The sequence below is a fragment of the Cygnus atratus genome, chromosome 8 (genome assembly GCF_013377495.2).
Source record: "Cygnus atratus isolate AKBS03 ecotype Queensland, Australia chromosome 8, CAtr_DNAZoo_HiC_assembly, whole genome shotgun sequence".
Taxonomy (NCBI): domain Eukaryota; kingdom Metazoa; phylum Chordata; class Aves; order Anseriformes; family Anatidae; genus Cygnus; species Cygnus atratus.
The window spans coordinates 21,800,152-21,804,703 of NC_066369.1; positions in this window are offsets into that span (position 1 = coordinate 21,800,152).

Below are 4,552 nucleotides of genomic sequence, written 5' to 3' on the forward strand. Positions count from 1 at the left end.
ATGATCTCTAGACTAATTCAAAATCTTAAAGCAATGTAACTTGGAAATTCTGATCGTGTTTCTAATTGTTCTGTTAGCGTTACTCTTTTCCGATACTCATCTCCTTAATGCTTATCCAGTAATTTCTCAGGTGCCTTTCAGAGATGAGCGGAGTTCTTTTACTTAAGGACTGAGTGGAGCACGGCCCTTAAACCAGAGCAGGGATAGAACCGCGGATCCTTCCTGACTGAAGTATAGACCTGAGACAGCTGCATTAAGAGCTGAGTTGCCTTAGGTTCGCTCTGTAGCCAAGAGAGTGGCAGTGCCAGAATAGCAGTCATCAGAAAATCTTACGTGGATGCAGAGTCAGGTAGCTCTGTTCTTTGCTTAGTGTTGACTCTTGAATTTCACTTGCTAAACTGTCAGTCAGGGAAAGGGGATTCTTCTACTTTAGGTCAGGGATTTTTGTTACTGACACACTGAGTGACCTTGAATAAATTGCTTATTCATTGTATTATTACCTCAGCCCCTATCTCTGAAGTCTAAAATGCCAGATATTCCTGGAGGCAGCTTTTCTAGTTGGGGAAAATGTTAAAATCTTTTCCCTGACAATTTGTAGACATTGCGTGAAACCTTTAAGTCTGCCTTACTCCACACTTTACACTAACCTAAGTATTTTAGGTTTGACATGAACAACATGAGGTATTGCTAAAAGTGAAAACAAGCCTTTTTTCTCTTTCCCATGATCGTTCTTCATTTCTTTGCGTTGCTGTTAGAGCTGTTCAGCAGCTTCAGGTTTTTCACTCAGATGAGTAAAGAGTGCTATGCTTGAGGGGGGACAAATGTGTTGTTGTTTGGTTCCAGTAATGAGCATAGCTGAGGTAGGTGTATCAGTAGGTTTCCTTTGACCACACCAGCCTGGTCTGCAGAGGAATGGGAAACATTCACCCGATTGCTATCTTTGAGGCAGATCCGTGCACAAATATTGCCACAGCCTCCTTGCTGCAGCATGAGTAATGTGACCATGCTGAAGTCAAAACTGTTCTGACAGCACCTAGGGAAGGAAGGAAATGCATGGGAGGGTACTGGAAAAGGATTAAAATGGTACAGAATGTGTGTAGACAAAAATGAGGAGGTAGGAGAGCCTGAAAAGAGGTCTCCTTAATCTGCAATTCTGTTTTTAAGAAAAATTCTCACTTCTGCATAGCTCTGTGAACACCTTCAGTACACAATGCAAGTGAGGAATGAAGTAGGCCTGCTGTCTGCGCTCTTCCCCCTGAGCTGCTGGCAGAGAGTCGCTGTCCTGCATACTCCTCACGCTGCAGGAGGACCCACTATCCCAGTAATTCATCTGTGGATAAAGATAACTTGCAGCTGGCTGAGGGAGGAGCTGCCTCCTTGCTGACTAGGCAAGGCAGATGGTTTGTGTCCTTGGATGTCTTCATACCCCTGCTGAAGTCCTCAGTGTACAGTAGGCGAAAGCTGTCTTTGCAGCTAGAGAATTTCTGCCAGGTAGTCTCATGTCCAAACAGCACCCCTGGCTGCACCGTGATGTGTTCTACACAAGTACCCGTTAGACAAAGCAAGCTCCTTCCAGATGGATAGTGAATCAAGTCCATGATCTTTCTGAGTTAGGTACACATGGACCTCCAGCAAAGCCTGAGACGTGGGGATCAGGTGGGTGGGAGCGCATGCTGAAGCTGGTTCATCTGCCAGGGCTGTCATTTTCAGCCAGTACAAAAAATGCTGCTGCTCTTGAATACAATATCCCTGCCCCTTTTGCATTCATTTTAGCACTTAACCTCACAGCTGGGTTTAACTCAAACTTCGTTACTGATACCCACAAGCAGTTACGCGCACACAGAAAAATAAATAAAAACTGGGGAGTGAGGATAAGGAACAAAGCATCTGGTGCCTTTGGCTTGGGTGCTGGCTGCAGGTTGCATGCAGAGGGGCCGTTAATTTGCAGCTAGCTCTGTGGAAAATGGGGAGTGGGCCGTGGCACTGCCTGGCTGCTGCTGCTGGGGAGATGGGGGAGACGAGGAGCACCTACACCCCATGGCTTAGCAGTGTGGCTGCTCGGCCCCGCAGCAGGGACATGAGGTTTGCTTGTCCAGCCCAGCAGAGCCTGGGGATGAAGAAAGGACAAAGGAAGCAGCTGTGTCAGCAGCCGGAGAAGGGGCTGGGGTGAGTCCTTGCCGGCTTTCTCATTTCCAGCTGGGTGGATATTTCCAAACACCATTTAACAGCTGGTGCCTGTGAGGACTGGCAGGGGACTCGATGCTCTTAATTCTGCCTTGCACACAGGGCAGTAACCTAGGGCATCCTGCTTGGATCCCTGGTGGAGCAGGGGGCTGCTCTGCTCATCCTGGCAGCAGGGGAGACCCCGGCTTGGGCCCTCAGCACTGTGAAGGGCCTGGCAAGGGGAAAGGGACAGAAAAACAGACCTTGGCTCTTCTCCCTCCCCAGCCGGAGAGGCTGAGGGGCTGCCAAGGGCTGTGCGGCAGGGAGAAGAAAGACGACGTTCATGGGAGCTGCGTGGCTCCGGGCTGCCGGGCTGCGGGCCAGGCACGTCAGCACCTGATGGGCCAGCCCCAGGCAGCGCTGCTCCCCTCGCCTGCTCCGGCTCAGCCTGGGGCTTTTCCAGATAAGCTGTACCCAGAGCACTGGGGTCTCTCCTAGCCCACTGCCTGCCTTTTCTGGCTTGGCCTCTTGCTATGTGGGAGCCTTCCCCAGGAGCCCGGCTCTTGTGCTGCCCCCACACCAGGCCTGGGGCCGCCTCCCCCAGCCTCTGCCATTTTGTGGGGCAGGCCGGGGGGCCTGGCTCACTCCTGGCACAGCCACACAAACCCCACAAACCGGTGGCCTCCAGCCCTGTGCTGGCAGTGCTGGGGCTGCACAGATGGTTCCCAGCAAGAGGAGCAGGGCCATGCGGGGGCATCCCCTCAGGGCCGGGCTGTCCTCGCCTCCCCCAGCAGATCCCCTCCCCTCTCAAGGCGGGCTGAGACACCCGGTTCCTTCCTTCCTCCTGGACAGAGGAGCCCTTGTGCGGCATTCTGGGGAGGCGCCCGGTACCTGGGGGGAGACCTTGCCCTTCCTAGCAAACATGTCTGGCTGCAGCTGGGCCCTGCGCGGCGCCTCAGCGGTGTTTCAGGCTCGCCTCTCTCCAAGCACAACCTGCCCCGGAGCCCTAGGAGAAGCAGGTGAGGTCCCTCAGGCCTGGCACCCCGTCAGCTCCCTGGGGATGGCTCCGTGTGGGCTGGGACTGCCCCATGCCTGGAGCACGTCCCTCAGGGAGATGCAGCCCAGCCACCAGGGCTTTGTCCCCAGGGCCACCTGCCCGCGGGGGGCCGGAGGGGTTTGGCCGTGCCGGGGTGTGATGGCCTGGGCTGCGGCAGGAGCACAGCACGGGGTGTGGGGTGTGGAGGAGCTACTTGTGACATCCTGGGGACACCAGGCTGCTACCCGCTCGGTATGGCCTGTCAGGGGGCTGCAGAGGGCCCGCTGCCACCGTGGGTCTGTTGGGGATGGGGCTGCTGCTCTTGCTTGGGGGGTGAGAGCTGGTCCTGTGAGAGCCAGCGCGTCCCTGCTGGCTCCTCCTGCCTCGTCCCGGCCACCCAGCAAGGATGATCCTGGCCCGGGGTGGAGGCGGCAATGCTGCTCACAGCCAGGACGCTTCCCGCCCCTCCTCAGCCGCAGGGATATCTGAGACGGCAGCGACATGGGGTCCCCATCGCCTGTGCCCAGGCGTGCGGTGGGGAGCTGGCGCTGCCCCAGGCGGGGAGCTGCTCTGCTGGGAACAGCCATTCCCGTCAGCCTAACGGAGCCTGTGGCACAGCTGCCGTCAGCCCACTCACTCCCGGGATATTTTTAGGGCTGCCCGTGCTGATGAGCAAGAGATGACAGGCTGGCTCCGCACCCGGGCGGCGAGCTGCCCTTCCCAGCCCTGCCTCACCGCGCAGCTGCCGGGGGAGCGTGGGTGGCCGGCGGGGATGCTCAGGGGCTGCGGCCACGGCCCCCGGCTGGGAGAGGCAGCACAGCCTGCCCTGGCCACGGGGCTGCTGGCAGCAGCCGCTGTGCTGGGGCTGGTTGTGCCCCCACCACGAGCACGTGTAGCTGGGAGCCAGGAGGATGATCTAGCATGCATAGAAATACATATATGGATCATCATCTACATGCGCATCGATCCGTGGATGGCACTTCTGGTTGGAGTGCAGTTTATAAGGCAGGGCTGGCCTTAGGCAAGCAATATGGAAGTGGACTGTGAAGATGGTATTGAACATGTGCTGAGGTGTTCCTTCTCCCCCCGGACTTGCACAGTTTTGCTGTTCTTGTGAAATCAGGTTTGTGAAGCCCCCAGATTTCACTAGTACCCTGTGGCTGCCAGCTCTGCACACCTGCTGCACACCTGCACACCTGCCATCAGCCCGTGTCCCGCCAGCACACATGGCACCCAGAGCTGTGGGCCACCTGTGCTCACTCCTCGTCATGCAAAGTGGCTGCAGGAACGTGCAGGCTGCCCAAATGCTGAATCGCCCAGAGAGCTTCTCATGCCCTGCAGCAGAGTACAAAA